The sequence below is a fragment of the Nycticebus coucang genome, chromosome 17 (genome assembly GCF_027406575.1).
Source record: "Nycticebus coucang isolate mNycCou1 chromosome 17, mNycCou1.pri, whole genome shotgun sequence".
NCBI lineage: Eukaryota > Metazoa > Chordata > Mammalia > Primates > Lorisidae > Nycticebus > Nycticebus coucang.
This window is the reverse complement of record NC_069796.1, coordinates 31,573,206-31,599,797: the sequence shown is the minus strand read 5'-3', so window position 1 is coordinate 31,599,797 and position 26,592 is coordinate 31,573,206. Positions and strand designations below refer to the sequence as shown.

The 26,592-nt window shown below is 45.4% G+C and overlaps 1 protein-coding gene across 3 annotated transcripts in view; it reads left to right on the top strand.

Annotated features, from left to right (window-relative positions):
• FSTL4 (follistatin like 4) overlaps positions 1 to 26,592 on the top strand; it is a 432,774-nt gene that overhangs the window by 200,332 nt on the left and 205,850 nt on the right. The gene's annotated exons all lie outside the window — the stretch shown is intronic.

The following is a 26,592-nucleotide window of genomic DNA, read 5'->3' as shown; positions in this document are numbered from 1 at the left end:
GTAAATAGGACGAGTCACAGCCTGTAGAAGTATTTGTCAGGGTGCATCTTGGAAGGGTGCAGGTGAAGTTTACTAAGTGTAGAGTATAAGGGTTTGAACACAATAATTAAGAAAATGCCATGAAGGCTATGTTAACCAGTTCGGTGAAAATATTTCAGACTATATATGGAACCAGCACATTGTACCTCATGATTACATTATTGTACACAGCTATGATTTAATTTAAAAAAAAAAAAAAAGTAGAAGTATTTGTTATCCTGAAACAAAATGCATGTCCGTGAGAGAACTAGGAAATGTACAAGGCAGATGGGAATGACCCACATAGACTGAGCAGGGGACTTCAGAGGCAGGAGAGCCCACCTGCGGTTACATGAGGTCAGAGACCTGCTTTGGAGGGGGGCAGAGAAGAGGGGAAGGCACTTGGGATAGAGACCTGATGGGTGTGCAATGCTGGCAGGCATGGGTACCAGACAGAGCTGTGAAGGGCTGGGCACCAGGTGGGAAGGGGCAGAGCTCCCATGTCGCTCTCACGGGCTCCCAGACTAAGCATGTGTGACGTGTAACACACCTGGGCACATGGGCACTCACGGCCGAAGCAGTGCAGCACAGGTGTGCTGGCCTCCGCTGCCTCTCCCCATACCCCTGCACCCAGGCAATGGGCTGCTCCCCCACCTCACATGCCAGCCTGGCAACAGCAGAGCTCTGGGATGGCACATTTCTCCTGTGATGGGGAGAGTCTCGGCCACTTTCACAGCTGTGCTTATGATGCTAACACTGAGGTGCTTCAACGATCATGAGACACATTATGGAAATGAGGCCAAAATGAGCCTAGGCAAAATCATCCCCGGACTGGAAGCACTTCCCAGAGCGTGCTGCTGAGTCCTCCGCCACCACACACTAAAACACTTGACCGCTTGCTCCGGATTTATTGGCCGTGTTGAATTTTATAGACTGATGTTCCATCCTCCGGTTTCCAATATCCCCCAAATTGCATCTTTCTAAACGTTTCTATTTCTGCATCAGAGTGTGCACAGCCTCCCTCACCGTCGGTTATTCAAACAGCATTTCCTATTTCATGCCAGGGGAAAACCAGCCACCACAAAACCTGCTGAGGTGAGGGGTGCTGGGGGGAGCTGATGCATACGGGCGGTGGGTAGGCCGCCTCGAGCAGAGCGGGGCTCAGTTCTGCTTCATGCTGATCGAATTTATCCACCAAATTCTTCTGAATCACTGAGTTTGTCACAGATTTTGTGAGTTCCCACCCACTCTGTGCAGCAGAATTGCACTCTTAAAGCTCCCAGAAAGACCAAAACTTTCATCCCCACTCTGGTATGTCCCTGCTGTGTGGCCATGGGGACCTCACTCTGCTTCTCTGGGCTTTTCCTCTGCTGTAAAACCAGGGGACAGCAGTCCCTGCCTGTTCCTGCTGTGGAGAACAGTAAGGGACAAACCCCTCTTAAGCCTGGTACTTAACACAGTACCAGGAGTGTTGCAAGAAGTCAGCATGAATGATTCCTACCATTGCTATTTACTCTAATGTGGCCACAGGCCTAGAGCAGAGGGATGTGCAAACTGTGAAAGGGATGTGGAGGCTCTGCCCGGGAGGTTTGGGGGGCATTTCTGAGCCCCAGTGGCTTAATGGCAGGTGGAGGGTGAGCAAGGAAGTGCTGAGTATCAGACCCTGACGCTGTCCTTAAAAAGCCCACCTGGAGCCAGGGTTTCTCTTCCTGCAGATGCTCCCTGCGTCTGGACTCCCCAGAGAAGCCTCCCCTGCCTAAGGCCCAACGCCAGCCCCAAGGGACCCAGGCTGCCTCCTCCCTGATCATGCCCACAGGGAGTGCCCAGCAAACACCCCCATGTTGCTGTGTACCCACCCGGGGGCTGGGTGGGTGGAAAGCAAGCCAGCCCCAAGGTGGGTGCCTTGAGATGAGCACGTCTCCCCATCCTCAGACCCACAGGGGAGGAAGAGGGAGGAAACGGAAGACCGCGGCCCTACTGAGAGTGGGGCATGGAGTGTCTGGGAAGAAAGGAGGGTGCAAAGCACAGATGCCTGTAGTCCTCATCCCATAAGGGCAGCAGAATATTTAATGCCAGCTTAAGTTCCATGGATGACAATTTGTCATTTGTTCTAAATTCTCAAGAGTTATTCATAAAGGAAATAAAATCACCTTTCCCCACCAAGCAAACAAAAAATTCTAAAACCATCCGTCTTCTATTCTCTATTTCTGCCAAACTTTACAAAGAGAAGTTATGACTTTGTTCTCTGGTACTTTATCTGCCCCCAGAAGTCAATGTGGGAGATCCTTGTGGGACTGGAGTGTGTAGAGCAAGGGCGTGCCTTCTGCAGCCAGAGCCCTTGAGCCACGTTGGCCCGGGGGCGGGGGGGGGATATGGGGGGATGCTCCTGAGGGCCGGCTGGGGACAGCAAGGAAGAAGAGACAGCATTCTTAGCCCCATTTACAAGAAAACTGGTATCACATTCCAGTTGCTATGGTAATGGGATTCCTTGTGAAGGCAGAATGAAATATAATATCATTTAGGGATCATTAGCATGTGTGAAAATCAAACTGAACCGAAAAGCGTGGCTTCAGCTAGAGTTTGCAGCTTTGATTCCCCCATCTCATGAGTCACAAGCAGGGTCTCTCTCCCTGACAGTCAGGGGCAAAAAGGGATGTAGGAAAGCTGTTGTATCTCTTCCTGTGGCAAAAGCAGTCATGTTTTTTCTCAGCACCAAACAGTTACCCAGAGAAAACTGAGATGCCAGGTGGAATTCGCCGTTGAACTTCTTTCTTGCAGAGTTGGTGTTTTCAAAGTTATCAAGTGACATCACGTTTCTATCTGTATGTTACTGGACACTTTTAAAATTGTTTTCTTGACATGTTTGGAATGCATGCGCTATCTCCTTGTGCTGCTCAAGAAGATGAGCTGGGCTTTCAGCAATTACTCACCATGCCGGGGCTGTATTATACCAGGTGATACAATGTCATAGTTGGGCAGTTTTCCAAACAAACCATGAAATTCTGGAGGAAAAGATGCTGTTAGAGGTCAGTTTTAAGCAGGCCCTTCCGCTTCCTCAGCCTGAATGGTGTTTGCCCACGCACGTTGGTACTTCTGAGGGGAGCTCCCAAGTTAGTGAAATCAGAGAAATATAATCTCCATTGGGGGCGGGGGGTAATTAAACATGCTAAAGGATCACTGATAAACCTGCTTTTTCTTAAGTATTATTGTATAGGCATAAAAACATGTTGTGCAAGTTAGAACAGATAAAGCAGGCTGTCCAAAAGCTTTCTTTTCTTTCTTTTCTTCTTGTTATTTTGTTGTTATTGTTGTTACTTTGAATCTTGTTGTTTTAGGAACTTAAATCAGGCCCCACACCTCCTGGGGGCGTTTCTATACCTCCACAGGCATTTTCTGCCTTTCTGGGGAAAGCTCCTGGGGTCCCCAGCTGTGTTAGCACAAGCCTAGTTTCAGCAGGAGACTTAATGTGTCAGGGCCTGGTGTGGGGCTGGTGTTGTCAGGTATTGACAGGGGATTTGGTTTAACTGGGCTGGAGCAGTTCTTATAGCTAGGAGGTGCCCAAGGGAACATCAGGAAGGCCCAGGCTGATGGAGCCATTTGGCACTAGCTCAAGGGCACTGCTTTGGAATCAGTCATGGATTCATACGGTACCTCCTTGAACAAGGCATGAAGGGTCTCTGTGCCTAACTTACCTCATCTGTAAAATGGGAATTATAATAGTACCTACCTTGTAGAGTGTCATGAGTATGAAATGAGCAGTGCCTGGCATGTCGTGATCACTCTTCTCCAAGCAATGAGGATCAACAGCACCAGGGATGACAGTGGTGTCACTGCAAACATCAGGGCATTTTCAAGGACAGATGCAAGAGGCTTGCTTATAGGACCCTTGCTCACTTACATGACAATGCAGTATATGGGCTAACAGGTCAGGGGTAGAGGGTCCTTCTGTGAATTAGGAGAGAGAAGAACATTGGTCCTTCAGATTTATTTCATGAATGACTGGAATTTGACCTCCAATTGATCAAATTTAGTGATTACGTTCTCCAGCTATCTTATTCTTTGAAAAGAGATATAATGAGTCACCCAAGTTCATCCTGTTGTGCCTGAGTCATGGGATCCCCCACATAAATCACCTGGAGACCAAGTCCGATGCAAAAGCAAGAGGTTGTTTATTTACAAGCTCGAACTGGGCTTCCTGGTCCTGGCACAGCAGGAGAGCAGAGAAGCCCTGATCTCGAAAAGGAGGGAGATTTTAAGGGTACAGAAAGGAAAAAAAAGGGAGGGAGTGTGAGGTGAGCTGCTGAGGAGAGCTGATAGGGGGTTTGAGGGACTGAGCAGTATTTGTCCTTGGCTGTCTGGAGAGTGCTGTTATCACTCGGAGCAGATGTTGTGTAAGAGCCTGGATCATGGGGCAAGGACAGGGGTCGGGGGAGGGAGCAGGTTGCCTAACGCCTTTGGTATGCAGCTACCAAATGAAGACTGAGGGACAAGATGAAGTTAGTTTTAACAAAATGGAGTTAACTTGGTCCTTACAATCCAGCAGATTGATAGAGGTGAAAGAGGAGAACCAAGCGTCTCTGACCACCAGTCTGGATGAAATTTCTGGAATGCACATAAGGTTCTCAGGAAATATTGTTGGAGCCTGAGGGAAGAATTCATCTGCCTTAGAAAGAAAAGAGGAATATTTAGAGATGGTGCTGGAGGAGACATTTGAGGTGGATGTTACAGAGCAAGGGAGAGTTTGTTAGGTTGAAAGGGTGGAGGAAGATTTCTCTGGGTGTCAGTGTGAAGCACTCTAGGCTAGGGAAGAACAAATGATTAAAATGCAGACCTGGGAGGGGAGGCATGGAGCTGGGCATACAGGGAGACGGGTGGATCTGAGCAAGTTGGACAAAGGCCTTGTGTGCCAAGCAAGATAGTTTAACATCAAGTTGACTGGGTATGGGATAAGCTGATTCAGTGTTCTGATTTTCCAGATGGGGACCCTGAGGCCCAGAGAGGGCAGGTACCTTCCCCGAGTCCAGTGCCCAGGCTCTGCCCCTACAGCTGGCTCTTCAAAAGCACTCATAGCTTTAAGGCTGTGATTAATTAGGTTCCAGCAAGGCATGTTCCTAGCAGGTGCGATTGCTCCATCCTTCTTCTCTAGACTTCCTGGTGTGGAAGGAGGACTCCAGAGGCATGGGCAGTGAGAAAGGCCTCACGTGCCGCTGCTGAGCTGGGCTTCCCTTCTCTGCAGGTTGTTGGGAAGCCCAGCTGGAGTTTCTCCAGGGAAGGCAGGTTCAGCCTTCCCAAAATCACAGGGCTGCCGGGACTCAAGAAACTAAACCACCCTCTCCCCTCTAAAGAAAGAGTAGGAAGCCTAGGACCCCAGAAGGCTGCTAGCAGAGCCAAGAGGCAACAGCAGGAACAGCCTCTGGGACGGGCCTTCCCTGGGCCTGGTCTTGCTCTGGAAGCTGGCCTCCACTGCCTCCCCACACTACCTCTCCTGCTCCTCCATTGCCCTTCTATCCTGGGCCTGCCCACACTTCTGTCCAGGGCCCTTGCAAAGGAATTGCTCTGTTCCCAGTCTCCTTCCTGCTCTTCACTCTGAGCTCCCCTGAAGAGGGTTTGGCCATCTTCTACCAAGCTACCCAGCTCCATAGACACTTGCTGATGTCCAGAAGGTGCCTAGACTGCCAAGACCTTAGGACACCAGGCCCTACCCATGCAATTGACAGCCAAAATGCCAGGTTCCAGTCCCCAGCATCTCCAATCCCTGGGCCGTCCTGTGGAGCTGACTTAGCCAGAGACATCCCCAAGACCTTAAAGACACATGGGAAACTTTCTATACTGTCTCTCACCCCATCCGCACTCAGCAGGTTCTGCCAGCATCAGTGTAAACAACTGGGACTTGACTGAACTGAAAATTTGCTCACAGCCCCTCAGCCCGACACCCCTGGGAGCTCAGTTGTCCCATTTGTAATATGTGCTTCCAGGATCAAGAAAGTGACTTGAAAAAAAATATGTGTTATTCAGATATTTCCTCTAGGTTTTATGCAAGAAATGTCTTCATGTGAGCACCCTGCAAATGTGCGAGAATGTTATCAGCTCAGCACGTGTGGTGTGCTTCGTAGAACTGCTGCGCTTTGAATGAATTAATTACATTCCAGTAATTAAAAATTGCTAATAAGTTATTGAGCTGAGAAAGCATTGCACTGCATTGATTTCACTTATGGAAACAAGCTACAGCCCCCGAGTCCTCTGCATTGTTTCCCTCTTGCTCTGCACCCTCCTTCTTGTCTCTAACTCCTCCTCTGTGGGCTCCTTAGTCCCCTGGCTGCTGACAGGCCCGGTCCCTCTCAGCCCAAAGAAGCCAGTTTTTGTCCCAGCATCCCTCTAGGTACCACAACCTCTCGTCTTCCCTTTCCTCCCCTCCCAGAAGCCCACAGCATTACCTGCACTGGTCATGTCCACTTCCCCAACTTCCCTGCCCCCCTCCCCCCACGGTCTATGTCTGGCTTCTGTCCCCATCCCTCCACTGCCACTGAGTCTGTTAAGATCACATTACCCTTCTAAATGCCAAATCTAAATGGCATTTTCTGGGCTGGTCTTGTGCATCCCCCCACAATGGCCTCTGTCACCCCTCTGCAGCCCTGCTACACTGTCCTCCAGGCACCAGTCCCGCCCCCCCGCAGCTGCCCACCTGTGTCCCCCAGGGCCCTCCTTGGCTCTCTTCTCTTTCCATTCTACCTCTGCTCACAGTTTCAGCCCCTGACCTCTCCCCCACATCTCAATCTACCTCTTCTGCCACTTGGGATGGCTCATCCCACCATCTCCTGCCTGGATGACCTCTGTGACCCCCCACCACCACCAGCTGTTCTCCCACACCCTGGTCAGATATTTCCCCAAACTCACTATCCACGTGGCTTTAAGAGTGAGTTTTCCCAGATGTAACTTTGGCGACAAGGCTATCCTGCTTGGATGCTTTCATCTACCCATTCATTCAGCAAACATACGTCTACTACGAGTCAGGAGAAACAGACCAGAGTCCTGCCCTCATGACAGGTAAAGTCTTGTGGGAGAGATAGACAGTAAACAAGAATATTCTGTTTGATGGTGACAAGTGCCGTGAAGGAGAATAAAGCAGGGAAGGTGGTAGCTGGAATTGTGACATTTGAGCACATACCCAAAGGAGACTGGGGTTTGGGGACAAGGCATTTGAATATCTGGATGAAGAGAATCAGGCAGTGACAATAGCAAGTGCTGAGACCCTAAGATGAGAGCTTGCCTGGCTTGTTTGGGGACACACAGGGGGCAGGGCTGCTGGACCAGGAGAGGGAAATTGAGGAAGCCAAAGGGCTGAGGGGAAGGTCATCCACTTGGGGCCTTTTCAGCCATCAGAAGCCTAAGCTCCTTGCCACTGTGCTAGGCTGACCTTCTAATGACTCCACCACACCCACCAAGTGGTGACCTTGATGGGCCCTCCCTCTTAATTACCACCTCTAGAAAGCTTGTGAAAGGTATATCATGGGCTAAAAGAAATGATCTGTCCATGAGCTCAAAGCCAACCAAGGGGCCTTCAGAACTCTTACCAAGAGCAGGGTCCTCCCTCTGACATAACTTCTGAGTAACCTGCCTATCTTCCCACCATATTGGGTGTCCTTACAAGTAGGAACTTTGCTTTGACATTTATCCCTAGCTCATTGGAGCTGCTCTAGTCATTTTTTAGATGAATGCACAAATTGATGATTATGTGCTCAATGAAGGGATATATGCAATCCCTTCACGGTCCCCAAGTGAGAGAATGGGAAGCCTAGCTAGAAGCCCTCCATGTAAAACAAGTCAGAGAGGCCAGCAAAGGACACCATGAGTCAATGCGGAGGACCCACTGGCGGGAGGGCCACTGAGGATGTAAGGGAACATGAGTCACATGTTTAATTACTGGAGTGAGGAGAAGCTGATTTGGGACTTCTTTAAGGTTCTACTCTACTGCGCCTTCAATTAGGATCAAGGCCCCCATGTAGCACCACTAAATGACACCACATATTGAATCTCTGTGCTTAGCAGTTTATCTAATTATCTATGTGACAAACTCAGCAGCTGTCAGACCAGCCACAGCTCAAATGTGTTGATTCTGTATGGCCGCCTGAAAGTGTTTCCTGATCATTAGCAGCCTTGAAGAAAGGACTTCCTCGCTCCCCCTGGATGCAGGGTCCCTTTCAGGTTCTTCCATCACCTAGTGACTGGTAGGGGCCAGAGGCTGGAAGGACACTAGGGCAGAGTTGGGCAGAAGCCCAGGGGTTAGGCTGTTCTAGGATCCAGACTCCTCCCTCCATCTCTCGCCAGGCCCTGTGGCTGGCATGGGCTCCCAGTCTCTCTGCCTGCTTTTCTGAACAGGGAAGAAATGGCCCAGTTTGGATCATCTCTTTTTCTCCAAAGAGAAGAACTTTTTACCACTAACCACTATGTCAAATTAACTGAAATCAAACGGGGGTGTTAGGCATCAGCCCCACACCGTGACCTGGGAGGCAGGAAGTGACTGCTAATGTCTACCAGCAGGAAGTATCCGAATGGGCCCCGAGCAGAGCAGGCCCATTGGATGCATGAAGAATGAGACCACACCAAACCACCGAGGGCCAGGAGAATAAGGGACAGAACTACAGGGAGCTGTGCAGCCCTGCGCAGCGTCCCGGCCCCCTGGGAACCACCCAGGCTTTCTTACCAGGGGGTTGTGCCCTGGGAGGGTCACAGTGTTCCCAAGGCTAATGAAAGAAGACAGAGCTTCTCAGTGCCCGCTGGGTTTGGACGTCTCCTCCCAGAGAGTCCTGCCCCCTGCTTTTCTTCTTGTGCTAGCTTCTGCTTTGATGCATTTTGATCACTCATTAATGAAGGTAATCAGAGTGAAAACTGCTTTCAAAAAGCTCCTCTCAATGAAAGTAGCAAAATTAATTTGCTTGCAGGTAATTAAAATAGCCAGCGGCAATGATCTCCATCCACTTATTACAAGTAGGGGGTTCTGAGCTGGGCATTTCTCTTTGTAGTAGTCTCCTCCAGGGAATGAGCAGCTATCTCTTTGCCTATGTGCCTCAGGGAACTTTCCTCTCCCACTGCTTGGCTTCAGCCCACTCCACACCTCCTTCAAAGGCCTGGTCACCAGTGGGCCTGCCTGCCTCACCCGCGCTGCCTGGCTGAGCTCGGACTCGTCTACCTGTGCACCTGTACTTCTCTGTCTCTCCATCTCTCTCATCCTCATTTCTTCTCTGTTTCTCAGATGACTCATGCATTGATCTATATTTCCATTGAAATATAATAAATCGAACGTCTTCTTTGAATAGGGATTTACAGAGACTTTCATTTATACCCAGGCAAGTGGAGGGAGCTAGATCTGCATGGGCCCTCACAGCTCAGATTTTAAAGAGGGACGGAGGGAGGGGGGTGGGGCCTTGGTGTGTGTCACACTTTATGGGGGCAAGACATGATTGCAAGAGGGACTTTGCCTAACAATTGCAATCAGTGTAACCTGGCTTATTGTACCCTCAATGAATCCCCAACAATAAAAAAAAAAAACTTCTCCCCATCTAAGTTTGTCCAATGGTTTGGAGAACTCTAGATTAGAGGCATCAGAAGACATAAAGGTTTTTATAAAGATTCCGATAGCAAAATCTTTCCTGATAAGTGGGTGATAGGAAAGGGGTCTCTTGCAAAGCTGCAAAAGAGAAATATACTGGGCCAAGGAAGAGGTTTTAAAAAGTGTCACTGGAGTAGGGGTGGAGGTGGTGCTGGAAGGGAAGGGACACATTGTCCTAATTATGCTGACAGTGAGCTGCTTGGCTCACCTTTCCACCAATGGACAAAACCACAAATTTTCAAAGATGTCTCTCAACTGCTTAGCCACCAGCTCTGGTTACTGGGAAGTTAGGGGTGATGTTTGTTGCAGTAACCAATGATTTAACTGTAATTGCACAGTCTGGACAATCTCACCAGGGCTGCAGTGAGAATACACAGAGGTGAGGCCTCAACAGACCCATTTGAGTAAGAGTAAAAGAGGAGCTGTCTTCTATAGCACAGAGGGAGGAAGGCACCACCCTTTCAATGCAGCCCCAGAGCAGGCCTGGGGGCTTAGTATGAGAAACAAGGCACATTTTATTTTTTTTATTTTTATTTTTTTCAGAGCACATTTTAGACAGCCACTGTGTTCTGCTCTCCATTTGAGAAAACACGATCTCTTCAATATGATGAAAAATGGGATTGTAAATCAGCCGAGTCACAGTCAGAACTAAAATGGAAGCGGAGAGAAGCAAGGAAAGAACATAAGGAATCTGAGACACAATTGCAGGGATCTCTTCTACATTTCAAGGGTAGGGGAAAGATTAACAGTGCAGAAATCATACAGTTGTTCTCCAGCACAGAGAACAAACTTGAAAACTTCTCCCAAAATACACAGAAGATGAGAAAAGATGAGGTTAAGAATATAACGTGAGAGAAGATTAGATAGATGTTTAGCACAGAGATGAGAGATGCTGGTGACTGTCATCTTAAAGACTCCAGAGCAATTCAAACAGACACAATGAGCAAAAAGAGATTTTTTTTTTCTTGGTTGCAGTTTGGCCGGAGCTGGGTTTGAACTTGCCACCCTTGGCGTATGGGACCAGCGCCCTACTCACTGAGCCACAGGCGCTGCCCCCCAAAAACTGCCTTATATTGAAAGATTCGTAAAATAAGTCAAAATATATTGCTAAAATTTCAGGGTTTAAAATTTTTACATATATCTAAAGTCCAGGCAAAGGGGAAAAAGTCTGGTGTTGCTTTCAGGGCTCTTGGGTGGTCCTGGTTAAACTGCTTCCCCAAGGGTCACTTCTCCACCAAGGTGAGTCTCACACACTATCCAATGCAAAGAGAAAAAGCCTCTGTCTTTAGACTTCTCTGCAACCTTAAAAAGCAAGAAGGCAATGAAAAATGTTCAGTTTTGAGGTGATAACTTTGTGATGCAAGAATTTTACACTCATCACATAGCGATCCACATGTGGGAAAAACAAAGTATTCTCTGATAGGCAAGGGCTCAGATAATATATGACCCATGTATTATTTTCTGGGAAATAAACAAAAGCAAACCCCCAAGAATCTGGGAAAAAATATGAAAATTTGACAAAGAGGAAGTCATGCTACTCAAGGCCTACAGAGCCCCTGAAATGAGAGTTGTCTAAATAATTGTTTCAAATATAGTTACTAGAAATTGCAAAGGATAAATGATGAAGGTAAATGTGCTTAATTTGGTTGACTTACTGATGGGAATTTCTACAGATCATGTATAATTCTTGATTGAGTTTGTATAATAGAAAGCCTACATCAGCCCAACCAGACAATTTCCCATTAGCCCCATCCTGGAACCAAAATGAATCTGATGCAGACCCCAAACTAACGTCCCTGGTCACTCCCCACTGGTTGCTTTGTCCTCTGAGAGATGTCTCCTCCTGCCTTCATGCTGGTGTCCAGAGACCATGGGTAGGGCCAGCTATTAACTCAGGTGACCTACCCTAAGGTTGGGGCTCCCGTGCCTTTACCATGGTGGCCAGAGTGTGCCCTCCAAGAAGCATAGCCAGGCTGTACCAGAAGTGGAAGTTCTAATGTCTCCTTGCGTGATGAGGCCTTCCTTAATGGGCACGGATCAGGATGCCAGTGGTGTAGTCAGGGCAAGTGGGAAGGCCCGAACCATTCATTCCAATGTTCCAATCAATACTGCTTGATTAGCCAATAAGAGAGGAGCGCATGAGAGCCCAACTCTGTTGACAACATTTTAAAAAGGCAAAAAATGCAGAAGAGCTGGCCTCTTAGGAGGTAGTGTTTAGAACCCCCAAGACAGCCAGCGAGGGTGCACCATGGGGCACAGCCATGTGCAGTAGAAAAGAGGGTGGCCACTGAGGTGGGGTGACATGACAGTGGCTGCTTTTTACTGAGTACCTGCCAGGCTCCTGCCCAGCCCACCACCAAGGCCTGAGGGGCACCAGCACGTGCACTTGGCCCAGTTAGCATTTACTGGGGACAAAGAGAAGCCTAATGACTTGCCAGTTACTGACCTAGTAAATGACAGTGCCAGAACCGGAACATGCTTGTCTCCTTTCACTCTACACTAATGGCCACTTCCACAGTCAGGAGGAAAACTCGAACTTGGCAGAGGAGGGTGGGATATGAATAACCAGACCAGAGGCCGGGGGAGCAGCACAGGAAATACTTACGGCAGTCAGCACTGTCACAGCTACACTCCTTCCTCCTCCTCCACCAGGCTCAGCACTTGGGACTTCTCAGATGGCAGGTAGCTAAAAACCGTCACTGCCTTAAAAGGAAGTGGTAGAAGTCGGAGTTTCTATGGGCCTTGAGCATTGCCATATCCAGTCATTTTCATGTGATGAGTCACATTCACGCACATCCGCCTTTGAGCCCCAGTGGCCATCTCCATGTGGCTGTGAGCCGCGCCACCCCCGTGAGCACACCAGAAAGGAAGAAAGTCCTGCTAATGCCATGGGAGGCACGGAGCAAGGGCTCCATTCCCACAGCAAGGAAAATAGCCGACTTCCTCAGTATGCCCTCTGTGTGTCCACGTCCCCCTCGGTCCTGCTCACCAGTGTCCCCGCCCCAGGCTTTAGTGATACGAAGGTCTTGTTTTCTTGCAGGTTTGTCTCAATAATACTTTGCTAGCAACTTTAAAGGAACAAAGTTTCCATGTTAAAAGCACTGGGACTCTCAGGACCAATAGTTGTGGGTGTCAGGAAGGCTAATGAAAGGGGAATCTGTAGGCAAGGAAGGCAGAGTCCTCTGCTGGGAAGTGGGGTTTCTCTCTGCAGAAAATGCTGACAGAAGCCCTCACACTAATTCAGAGGAACAGGTGCAGGAAACACAACGCACACGTGGACAGGCCTGTCTAGAGGCTGGGGAGGGAATCCCTTGAAGCAAAGGAGCCACCAGATTTCCTCTGGGTACCGCTCCACTGGGACTCAGCCAGCTGTGGTCCTAATAACCAAACTTTGCAGCAAGTGGTTATAATGTCACACTTCTCCCCTTTTTAAGAGACCAAAGATTGGATGGGAATGGAGGACAGGGAGACAGCTAAGTCAAAAAGCCCATGTGATGTGCCCAGTCCGACACTGAGTGCTTTACACACTGCATTTCAGCCCTAAAGGACAGTTATCATCCCTACCGCCATGTCAGGAAACCGAGGCTCCCAGAAGTTTAACAACCTGCCCAAGAGCATCCAGCCAGTGAGGGCAGGAGCAGCAACTCAGACTCAGACCTATCTGACTTTTTGATTATGAATTTTTAAATGTCATCTGTGCTTTTTCTGCTATGCCTTATCTCTTGTATGTATGGGTTTTTTTAAGCATTAATATTTAAAGCACCCCATGAGTGGTTACCATTCAACAAATTGGCAGATTGTACCAGTGTTCACTGTTATATTCTGAAAGAGGCTTTTCGTACCTGTAGCTAACGTGTACCTCTGTTGTTAGCCGCTCTTGACCCAGCAGAGGGATAGTGGTGCTTTTTGCAAATCTTTGTTTTCCTGTCATCGTTGCTCCTTCTGCTGTGCCATACCTTCTGTGTACTTAATGACTTGATTTCTACAATTACCAAAGGAAAGAGACCTCGCAGGGAGCACCTGCCCCGTCTGTCCCTTGGTCAGGATTAGCAAACAGTGTATGGCTTACCTCGGAGGACCCAGTGGATAGTGTGGGCTCAGGGCCAAGCCACTGACTAGAGCTGTTCCCAGGGCACTCAGCCTCCAAGCTGCCTAGTTTGGGCTTTGAGGGAAGCAGGAGCCTGTGGTGCAGCCCATGACAACAGTTCAGGAGCTGGGTGTGATCAGGGGGACTTCTCTAGGCAGCATCACACAGAAACCCATGGCAGCACCAAAGTGTGCTCTGAACTTCATTCCACTTGTCCGTTCACTTTTGGGGGGCAATTAAATAGTGGTCCTTGTCTTGAACATGGCATGGATCAAGTTTCACTCTCATGTTTCAGGATTTGATAGAAAAATCTGTGATTCTTTTATCTGGGCCATTCATGCCTTGGCAGACGTCAGCCATTCAATATTTCATTGATTCAACAGACACTCCCGAGCCCCTGCTGTGCGCCAGGCCTAGTTGAGGGGCCACTGTACCCAAGAGGAGTGTGACACGGCCTCTGCCCTTAGTGAGCTCAGAGTGGAGACACACATACACTGACAATTGTAACCCAGGGTGGGGAGCAGCACAGCTGGGCTTGTCCAATCTGTCACAAAGTGAAACCGAAGTCCTCCACGAGGGGGTGCCATCTGAACTGAGTATCCCATGATGTACACAGTGGGACGGGCAAAGAGGAAAGGAAAGGCCCTTCTAGGCCACGGGTTAGGATGTGAAGCCACTGTGGGCAGGCACAAGCCCTGTTGATATTTCCCCAAATACAAAGTATAAGCTAGAGAGAAAGCAGCATGAGCAAGGCTGGAAAGGAGCTAGGAGCAAGCTGGAGCCAGACCTGGAAAGTCAGGTGAAGGAACTCAGGCCTTCCCCTGGAGGAAATGGAGGCAGCATTCTTTTTTCTTTTCTTTAATAGTATTACAGTGTTAATGGGGGAACATGGAAAAAAAAAATAGTATTGCAATGTTAGTTTTGTTTTATTATTATTTTATTTCAGGTTAATATGAGGGCACATACAATTAGGTTATATTATTTGTAGTCCAAGTTGTAGTTGAGTCCTTCAACCAGGAAGTCCAAGTTCAAGTCCAAGTTGTAGTTGAGTCCTTCAACCAGGAAGTCCAAGTTCAAGTCCAAGTTGTAGCTGAGTCCTTCACCCAGGAAGTGTACCATATACCTGTATATTGTACCCATTAGGTGGGAACTTACCAAACCTCCTCCTTCCATGTCCCTCCTCCTCCTTGTGTTTTTCTCTCACGTGGGCCTATAGTGGTTAAGCTACTAGTTTCAATTTGGTATTGAGTACGGGGGATGCTTGATTTTCCAACTGGAAATACTTGAGATACTTAGGATAATGTTCTCCAATCCTTCCAGGTAAACACAAAAGATACAAAGTCTCCGTCTTTTTTGTGGCTGAATAGTACTTCATGGTGTACACATACCACAGTTAATTAATCCATTCATGGGTTGATGGGCACTTAGGTTCTTTCCACATCTTTGCAATTGTGAATTGAGCTGCTGTAAACATTCAGTTGCAAATGTCCTTATGGTAAAAAACAATGTTTTTTTTTTCTGGGTAGATACCCAGTAAGGGGATTGTGGCACAAAATGGAAGGTCTACTTTTAGTTCTCTGAAGGTTCTCCATATTTCTTTCCCAAAAAGCTGTACTAGTCTGCAGTCCCACCAGCAGTGCCTACGTGTAAACCTTTCTCCACACCCATGCCAGCATCTGTGGCTTTGGGAGCTTGTGATGTGGGTTATTCTCACTGAGTTACATAATATCTCAAAGTGGTTTTGATTTGCATTTCTCCAATGATTAGGAATGATGAGCATTTTCTCATATGTTTGTTGGTCATTTGTCTGTCTTCTTGGGAAAAGGTTCTGTTTCTGTCTCTTGCCCAATGACTAATGGGATTGTTTGTTCTTTTCTTGTTGATTTTCTTGAGTTCTTTGTAGATTCTGTTATTAGCCCTTTGTCAGATTCATAGCATGTGACTATCTTCTCCCTTTCTGAAGGTCATCTGTTTACTTTGCTGACCGTGTCCTTGACTGTGCAGAAGCTTTTAAGCTTAACCAGGTCCCATTTATTTATTTTTGTTGTTGCTGGAATTGCCAGTGGGGTCTTCCTCATAAATTCCTTCTCAAGGCTGTTATTAATAACAGTTTTTATCATTCCTTGTCTTAGATTTAAATATTTTATCCAGCATGAATTATTTTATATAAGTGGTGAGAGGCACATGTCCAGTTTCAGTCTTTTACAGCTAACCAGTTCTCCCAGCACCATTGATTAGCGATTCTTTTCCCAGTGCATGCTTTTGTTTGGTTGATTAGAGATCAAATGGCAATATGAGGTTCATTTCATCTCTAGTCCTAGAAGAGGCCTTCTGGGGTTTTAAACAGCCTGCCTGGTGTTTGTAAAGATCACCCTGTATTGTCCTAGGGTGCAATGACCCTGGAGGCAGGGAGCCAGCAGGAGGGCAGTTAGTTCAGGGAGCAATGACATGGAGTTCTGAAACTAGGGAGCAGACAGACTGGGGGACTATTTGGAACTATTCAGGAAGAATAAAGTTGGTAGGACCAGGCACTGATTATGAAATTAATCATCATACCTGCCCATCCAGAGATCATTCTAACTGCCTTCCTGAGGCCTTGTAAGTCCCAGTCTGACCAGAAGTTCAGGCCATCTTGGGAGCCTGCAAGAGGTCCATCAGTTGACAAGAGCCAGGAATCTTTTGGGCCAGACCCTAGTAAGCCTTTTGTTCAGGGCACACCCCACTGCCATTCCCCCTAGAGAACAGGATGTGGGCTGAGAATGGAAATACTGCTTGGATGTCCCAGTCTGATTGTGACTTTCCCACCCAGTACCTCAGCCCATGTCCCTGGGCTGTGGACAGAGTGTTGACACTCTTGGGTCATGACTCCTGCCTCCCCTGAGTTGCAAGTGCCCCCCAGCACTCAGGAGCTCTACAGAAGAGTAGGGGAGCACACTCGACCCAGAAGTCCTCCCCCTCCTCACTCACCAGCCTTAGAGGTGCTTTCTGCCAATCACTGTTTTCCTAGCAAAAGTTTTCTTTGCTGCTACAAGCTTAAGAGTTTAAATGATAACTCTTTGAAATTATACTTAAACACTCAAACAATATAAGATGCAAACTTAAGGGGAAAGAAACCAAGGGGAACATAGGCATCAGATTTCTCAGAACACAGGAAAGGCGTGCGAGTGGGGAGAGGTGACATTGCCCAACGGCTGCTGGTGAGACCCTAGAGCACCTCCTCTCTAGGGTGCCTTCATCTGGAAACCCAGGCAGGTCTTGCAGGCTAGCTGCAGAGTTCAAAGACAGGGAATCAGAGGGATTAATCAGCCACTCTGGTGGCTGGAGGGAGCCCCGGCTGCTCCTGGAAATGGATAATGACAGCTCTGGCAGGAGACCCGCCTCTTAATGAGGCAGCAGCCAATTAACAGAGCAAATGTTAGTGGTGTCCCCGCAGAGTGATGGGATGTCTCCTGTTCTCCCAAGGCCCTGGGGCCCGCCAGTCAGACTGGCAGGTACATGATTTAAGTTAATTGGAGAAAACCTCCTTCTGGGGAAGTAGGCACTGGCTTGTCATTTAATGGAACTGACCCAAGAAAGAATACATCCTTCAGAAAAGTTCCCCTGTCCCCTACCCTACTACCCCGGAGCCTCCTAGAAGCTCAGAGCCAGAGGGTGAGGCTGGGAAGCTGGAAACCAGAGAGTGTTAGCAGGAGAGGGCGGCTCTCCTCAGTCATCCAGGTGGTATCTGGACAAGCCACAAGAGTCTGGGCTCTAGGATGACCAAAAGGAAGTGCAGGGTGTAGGCTGCAGGACAGGCTGTGCCTGGGGGGTATTTGAACCTCTGTCCATGTGGGCACACAGGCCTGGGCCAGCTGAAGGAGGAGGACAGGGTAAGAGTTCGGGGAAGCACCTGATGCCACCAGACAGTTGCAGACTCTCCCCCATCCACCTCCCTCCCTCTCTCTCCCTCTCCCTACCTCTCTTTCGCTTCTCCTCCCAGTACCCTCCTTTCTCTCTCCTCCTCCTCATCTTCTCACTTCCCCCCACTCTACCCTCTCTCCCCACCCCTCCCCATGGAGTCTGAGTTGAGTGTGCCCACACACACACTCATCTCTAAAACAAGTCGCTAGAAATCATGTTTCTCAGTTAGCTGGGAGTAGTTGCTGCAAGGCACAAGCTACTAGTTTTAACTTTATAGTGATTTAAGAAATTTCATTTAAGAAACAGTCATTGCATGTAGGTGGAAATTATTACCCACGTTGTAAGGAAGGAATGGAAGTTTCAGAGGCGTGCTAGGTGGTGCCGCAGTAACACACAACTGCAAAATCTCAGAAACCCACTAAAAGCTGATTTCTCAATCGCTGTTCACCCAACTTAAGTCAGCAGGGGCTCAGCTCACACACCCATGTCCACGTGAGCTTCTGCAGCCCTCACCGATGGGGAGGGACATGGTGAGTAAGTAGGACGTGGTGTGTAGAGCCTGGGATTTAGACCTGTTCCCTTACGTTCCCATTTCACTGGAAAAGCGAGTCACACGGCCGTGTCAGGGGAGCTGTGTGTAGCTCTCCGCGGAGGCCAGAGAGGACAGAGACTCTGCTTCCTCATGTCCTTCCTCAGTCCACAGCATCCCAGCCAGCTCTTACCCTCACGTGGAAACCGTGTGCTTGTAGGAGCACCTGAACCCTACCCCAGGGATGCTACCACTAAAGGCTGCACCAGGTCAGAGAGTCCAGGAAATGTGATCTAGAATCCCAGCAATTCTACTTCCAAGCTGCTTGTGACTTAACCTTTTTGGGCGCCAATTTCCTGATCCATAAAATAGAACTAATAAATAATACTCACTGCACAAGTGCTCAGTGAGGATGGGGCATTAGTACTATTTTTGTTACCTTACATTCCCAGTCCCAATTTGTTTCAGATTTCATTTCCAAGTATCCAGGCAGTTCCACAAGTGGACAAGGTTTCTAAGATTAGAAAGTGGAAGAAGATAGCTTGGCCTACACTGCGGAGTTGTAGCGGGCATGCCCGTCAAAGCCGCAGAGACTCGCCAGCAGGTTTGGGAGCCCTCTGTAGCAGCTGAGCTGTGAGAAGACGCCAAGCACTAGGAAATGTGGCCACGTGAAGTGGACAAAAAACGAGGTCACTGGCAATGCTGTAGGTGTTTGCACACAGTTGCCCAGGCCGGACTGTCTTCTGGGCTCCCCCATGCCTGCTTTGGTTAAAGTCACATGTGAGACCACATGTGCAAACGGAGCGTACGCACAGCCCTGGCGCAGCACATGCCTGGATGGGAGTATATTGGAAAAGCAATAAACTGCATTCTCCATCGTGTCTGAGCCCCTCTCTAGTGCTGAGGAAAATCCCTAGGGAGGCTGTAAATTCTGAAAACAGAGCATAAGAGCTAATGGGTTTAAGGCTAAAACTCATTCTCTTTGTGTGCCTTAGAAGAAAACAATCTCCTTAAGTATAGTTTATATATGTCCTGGTTATTACATCTACATTTAACTTTTTGCCCACCAGGTATCCTCAATACCTAAACAGGGTATTCTTTTCTTTTACAAAAAGAAGATGCTCTTTTATGTTTAAAATTTGTATGATACCAAAAGAAATTATATCAGTCATATATAAATTGCTACCTAGCGACCAAACTTTCCATCTCTGAAGCCTTCAGGAGCTTAAGAGTAGCCACAAATTAATAGTGTGTGGCTCATACTGAGAGACCTCACATTGCTTCCCAGGGTTTCTGCGCTGAGCCCAGGCCTGGGCCCAGTGAAATGTACTAATGTCATCTCTCACAGAACTATACAGACCAGATGTGCCTTGCCCACTGACATATTCCCTGCCTGACACAAGGCCTGGCCCAGAGTGAATGTGCGGGAAACACTTGCTAAGGAGAGGACGGAATGACAGCAAAGGGCGCAGGGGATGACGGCAAGCCAGCTCTCACTTAGCTCAGTAAAGCAGCAAGGAGTTAATGACGGAAAAGCCATGAGCGACCAAGGAAACCTCTGAGAACAGGACTCTGGGTGTGACAGGAGCATCCTGGTCTGTGTCTGCTGCCACAGCCTCACCTTTTACCCCAACTTCCTGCTCAAGGTCCCTGTGAACCCCTGCACAGAGCTGTGTCCCTGTGCAGGGCCGACCTACTGGCACGCTCACAGGCTTGGAAGGGAAGTCACTTGTTGAAAATCTTCTTAATTTTTTATTCTAAAATACAACATACAGACAATGGGATAAAAATGTACACATGCAGTTAAAAAAATGATCAGTAAGATGAGCCATACTTTGGGGAGTAGGCTGTGCTTTAGAAATACACCCTGTCCCTCAAGCCCCTCCATATTCACATTCTCCTCCCTGCCTTGACGACTACTGTCCTGACTCCTGGAACAATCATTTTCTAGATTTTCTCTTTTTTTTACTATTTTTTTTTATAGTTTTATTCTTTAATAGTTTTTAGTTTAGTTTTGTTTTTTTTTTCCATGGGGCACTATACACTGGTTTTATAGACCGTTTGACACATTTTCATCACACTGGTTAACATAGCCTTCCTGGCATTTTCTTAGTTATTGTGTTAAGACATTTATATTCTACATTTACTAAGTTTCACATGTACCCTTGTAAGATGCACCACAGGTGTAGTCCCACCAATCACCCTCCCTCTGCCAATCCTCCCCCCTCCCTCCCTCCCCTCACTTTCCCCCTTCCCCCTATTCTTGGGTTATAACTGGGTTATAGCTTTCATGTGAAAGGCATAAATTAGTTTCATAGTAGGGCTGAGTACATTGGATACTTTTTCTTCCATTCTTGAGATACTTTACTAAGAAGAATATGTTCCAGCTCCATCCATGTAAACATGAAAGAGGTAAAGTCTCCATCTTTCTTTAAGGCTGCATAATATTCCATGGTGTACATATACCACAATTTATTAATCCATTCGTGGATCGATGGGCACTTGGGCTTTTTCCATGATTTAGCAATTATGAATTGGGCTGCAATAAACATTCTGATACAAATATCTTTGTTATGATGTGATTTTTGGTCTTCTGGGTATATGCCTAGTAGAGGAATTATAGGATTGAATGGCAGATCTATTTTTAGATTTCTAAGTGTTCTCCAAACATCTTTCCAAAAGGAATGTATTAATTTTCATTCCCACCAGCAGTGTAGATGTGTTCCCTTTTCTCCACATCCATGCCAACATCTCTGGTTTTGGGATTTTGTGATATGGGCTAATCTTACTGGTGTTAGATGATTTTCTTTATAATCATGTAATTAATCTCATAATCATCTTTCCTTTGTTTTTGCACTTCATATAAACTGAACTGCGTTATTTCTTTACTTAGTATCATATTTGTAAGACTTACCCATATTCAATTAAATATAGCGTAGCTTCTTCATTTTGGGTGCTGAATATCCCGTCAGCAGTTCTCAGCCTGTGGGTCATGACCCCTTTGGGGGTCGAATGACCCTTTCCCTTTTCACAGGGGTCGCCTAAGACCATTAGAAAACACATATTTCCGATCGTCTTAGGAACCGAGACAGTGCTCCTCATGTGTGGGGGTCACCACAACACGAGGAACTGTATTAAAGGGTCACAGCACTAGGAAGGTTGAGAACCACTGCCTTATCTGAATACACCACCGTTGATCCCTTCTGCTGACAGCCAGCTCTCAGGTTCGTTCCCATCTGCAGCTACTCCAAGTGAAGCTGGTGGAGTCATTCTGAGACATCTTCCTGCGCACCTCTGCAGCTCCTCCTCCAGCAGGTCCCCCCGGCAGTGGCTGTGTGTCCTTGCTAGATACTGCCATCCTCTGCTCCAAGAGTGGGACCGGTTTTACCCTGAAAACAGCAGCATGTGAGAATCCTGTGTTTCCCATCCTCACTAACACTTGTGATACTAAACATTTTTAGTTTTTCTTTCTAGTCTGGTAGGTATGAAATGGTTCCTCATTGTGGTTTCAAGTGACACCTCCCCTAATTACTAATGAATGGAGCATCTTGTTGTGTATTGATCATTCTGGTTTCCTCCAGTGCCTGCACAAGTCTTTGGCACTGATTTGTATCCAGCTGTTTGTGGGGAGTTTTGTATTCACTTAGGGAAGTTCTTTATGTATTCCTGGCACTTACTCTTTATTGATTATGTTTATTATAAACATATTCCTCTGCTGGCGGCTTGATTTTTCACTCTATCATCGTTTCTTTTTAAGGGTGAAAATTCTTAATTTTAATGTAGCTGAATTTATGAAATATTTTCCTTTGTGGTTAGTAGACTTTGTTCCTTTTTTTTATTTTTGTTTTTATTAAATCATAGCTGTGTATGATCATGGGGCACCATACACTTGGTTCATAGACCGTTTGACACATTTTCATCACACTAGTTAACATAGCCTTCGTGGCATTTTCTTAGTTATTTTGCTAAGACCTTTACATTCCACATTTACTAGGATTCACATATACCCTTGTAAAATGCACCGCAGGTGTAATCCCATTAATCCCCCTCCCTCCACCTACCTTCCCCCTCCCTCCCCTCCCTTTCCCCCTTCTCCCTATTCTTAGGTTGTAACTGGGTTATAGCTTTCATGTGGAGGTCCTACATTAGTTTCATAATAAGGGTGAGTACATTGGGTACTTTTTCTTCCATTCTTGAGACACTTTACTAAGAAGAATATGTTCCAGCTCCATCCATGTAAACATGAAAGAGGCAAAGTCTCCATCTTTTTTTAAGGCTGCATAATATTCCATGGTGTACATATACCACAATTTGAGATATCATCTAACTCCAGTGAGACTAGCCTACATCACAAAATCCCAAACCAGAGATGTTGGCGTGGATGTGGAGAAAAGGGAACACTTTTGCACTGCTGGTGGGACTGCAAATCAATACATTCCTTTTGGAAAGAGATATGGAGAACACTTAGAGATCTAAAAATAGATTGCCATTCGGTCCTGTAATCCCTCTACTGGGCATATACCCAGAAGACCAAAAATCACATCATAACAAAGATATTTGTATCAGAATGTTTATTGCAGCCCAATTCATAATTGCTAAGTCATGGAAAAAGCCCAAGTGCCCATCGATCCACAAATGGACTTTGTTCCTTTTTATAAAAATCCTTCCCTGTGAATGGCACCTGTGGCTCAAGGAGTAGGGCGGTGGCCCCATATACCAGGGGTGGCGGGTTCAAGCCTGGCCCTGGCTAAAACTGCAAAAAAAAATCCTTCCCTGCCCCAAGGCCCAAAATTATTCTATATTGTCTCTACTTTATAGTTTTGCTCTTCACATTCAGCTTTTTTAACAGAGAAGCTTTTTACAAATGCAACCATTGTAACCTAATCATATGTACCCTCACGTTAATCTGAATTTTTAGAAAATCATAGCTGCTTTATTGATTGCTTTATGTACTATTCAACCATTCAACTTTTTCAAAGTACACCGTGTCAACATTTTTAATACATTCACAGAGTCATACAACCATTATCATTCATTTTAAAACATTTTTATCAACCCCCCCAAAAAATTCTGCATCCTGTAATAGTCCCAGTTCCTCCCCTGTCCCAGCACACCAGCTCTAGCAACCACTAATCTACTTTCTGTCTCTATAGATTTGTCTATTCTAGACACCATGTCAATGAAACCATACATTACATGGCCTTTTGTAACTGGCCTTTTTCACTTAGCATAACGTTTCCAAGATCCATCCATGTCATGGCATGTATCAGTCCTCATTCCTTTTTGTTTCTCAATAAAATCCCATTGGATAGATATATCAGATTTTATCCTTTCAGAAGTTAATGGACATTAGAGTTGCTTCCACTGCATGGCTATTATGAGTAACGCTGCTGTCAACATGTCTGTACAAGTGTTAGTGTGAACATATGTTATCATTTCTCTTAGGTAACATACCTAGGGTCAGACTTTCTGGGTCATATGTCAAGACTATGTTCAACCTTTTGAGAAATTGCCAGAGTGCCTTTACCACCCTACATGCCCACCAGCAGTGTATAAGAATTTCAATTTCTCCAAATCCTTGCCAGCGCTTGTTATTACGTGTCTTTTCTAACTGCAGTTACCTAGTGTTTGGTGGATAATGACATTGAAGATCTTTTCAGTTGATTATTGACCATTTGTATATCTTCTTTTGAGAAATGTATCTATTCGGATCCTTTATCCATTTTTTAATTTGGTTATCAGCCTGTTTATTATTGAGTTGTAAGAGTTCTTTATGTATTCTGAGTGTAAGTCCCTGGTCAGATATATGCTTTGCAAAATTTTCTCTTTTCACTTTCTATATGTTATCCTTAAAAGCACAAGGTTTTCATTTTGATGAAGGTTACCTGTTTTTCTATTTCATTACTCGTGCTTTTAATGTCATGTATAAGAAGGCTTTGCCTAACCCAAATCACAAAGATTTATGCCTACTTTTTTCCTTTTTTTTTTATTTTACATATACATGTGTTTATTTGGTTTCCACTTTTTGCCTTCACAAAATTAAAAAGGCTTAAAATTTAATAATAACAATGTTTAAGATAAGGACTAGAAACAAAAACCTTGTGAAGAATGAACGAAGACAAATACATTCAGAAAAGAGATCAGACAATTGCTGCAATGAAATATTGAGCAATAATAATAATAATGATGCAAAAAAAAGTAACATTCACATTGTCAGATAAGAGTATGTCTATCAGAATTCTTTGACTCTGAGGTACAGTATAAAATCATCAGTTAACTTCTTATTATTATTTTTTTCCAAAGTCTCAAAAATAGACAACTAGTATTAATAAATAAAAGATAATTTCAAAAAACAGATCATGCCAAATCCTATAGACAATAGAAAAAGAAGAAATACTTCAAAACCATTCTAAGGGTTTTGTTTTTTTTTTAATTTTTTTTTTTTTTTTGTAGAGACAGAGTCTCACTTTATGGCCCTTGGTAGAGTGCCGTGGCCTCACACAGCTCACAGCAACCTCCAACTCCTGGGCTTAAGCGATTCTCTTGCCTCAGCCTCCCGAGTAGCTGGGACTACAGGCGCCTGCCACAACGCCCGGCTATTTTTTGGTTGCAGTTTGGCCAGGGCCGGGTTTGAACCCACCACCCTCGGTATATGGGGCCGGCGCCCTACTCACTGAGCCACAGGTGCCGCCCCATTCTAAGGGTTTTATAGTTTTAGCTTTTACACTTAGGTCTTATACTACCTTAAGTCTATTTAGAGTTAATTTTTGCATATTTTTATATGATGATATCCAGCTATTCCCACACCATCTGTTTCATTTATCCAGTTATTCTTACATCATTTGTTTCAATCACTATTCTTTCCCCTTGAATTGCCTTGGAACTCTTATGAAAAATCAATTACCCATAATTTATGGAATTTATTCCTGGACTCTCAATTCTGTTCTATTGATCGATATGTATGTCTTGATGCTGGTACCACACTATCTTGATTAGTGTAACATTGTAGTAAGTTTTGAAATCAGAAAGTATCAGTCCTCCAATTTATTATTCTTTCACAAGATTATTTTTTACTATTCTGAATCCTTTGCATTTCTATATGAATTTTCAGATTGGCTTGTCAATTTCTTAAGGAAATAAGCTAAGATTCTAATACAAATGACATCAAATGAGTAGATTAGTTTAGGAAATGTTGGCAGTTAAATACTATGCCATATCAACAGTACTTAGTCTTTCAATACATGAATATGGGATGTCTTTTTATTTACTTTGGTCTTTAGTTTCGACATTTTCTTGTAGCTTTCAGCTTTTGTAGCTTTGCCCTTCTTTGGTCAGATTTATAAATACATGTTTTATTCTTGAGGGAATTGTAAATTCTTTTCATGGTTTCATTTTCAGAATGTTTATTGCTAATGTGTAGAAATACAATTGTTTTTTATATATTGGGCTTGTATCCTGAAAACTTGCAAAACACATTTATTCTAGGAGTTTTATCAATTGTTTATCCTATAAAAAGTAAAGTGATTGTAAGAAGGGTTAGGTTCACGTTTTTGTAACCTAGATGGCTTATATTTTATTTTCTTACCTAATCACTCTGGTTAGAGCCTTTAGTACAATTTTGTTTAGAAATGATGAAGGCAGACATTCTTGTCTTATTCCTGGTTTAAGGTGAAAGCATTTAGTTATTTCCCATTAAGTGTGATATTAGCTATGAGTTTTCTGTATATGCCCTTTATCAGGTTGAAGAATTTCGCTCCTAGTCCTACTTAATTTTTATCAAAAATGATTGCTACATTTTGTCAAATGTATTTTCTATAACTATTGAAATGATTATGTGGTTTTTGCCCTTTTTCCTATTTATATTGCATATAAGACTTTTGTTGGGTGTTTTGTTCAGCACATTGTCATCCCACTGCCTTCCGATTTCTATTGTTTCTGATAAAAAGTCAGCTGTTTCTGCTTTTTCCTCCCCCCACCCATAACCTTAATTGTCATTAATTGTCCTCATATCAAAATTGAGTATGTCTAGCAGAAGCAGGAGCAAGCAGACATGGTTCGAGGATGATTCTTACTATTCTTACTGAGATTCAGTAGATTTTCTTGAATGAGTTTTTCTTCATGTGTTGTATGCCCTAAGGAAAATTTCCAGGTGCTTTACGTGGTTGACTTAGGTTTTTAAATCATCATTTCACCAGTTATAGTTATTTCTCTGGAGAAAAGTCTACAGAACTCCTCCTCCTGCCATCATTCCAGAAGTGGAATCCATGTTTATTTTTTAGTCTGCCTGGATTTAAATATTTTGTATAAAGCACAGTCCTAGTTTTATGTCTTCTCACATGTACTAGCATCATTTATTTAAAAATCCACCTGTCCTTGCAGAGATTTACAGTACCACCTCTGTCCTGCAGCACATGTCTGTATGTGTAGAGACCTATTTTAAAAAACTTTCTA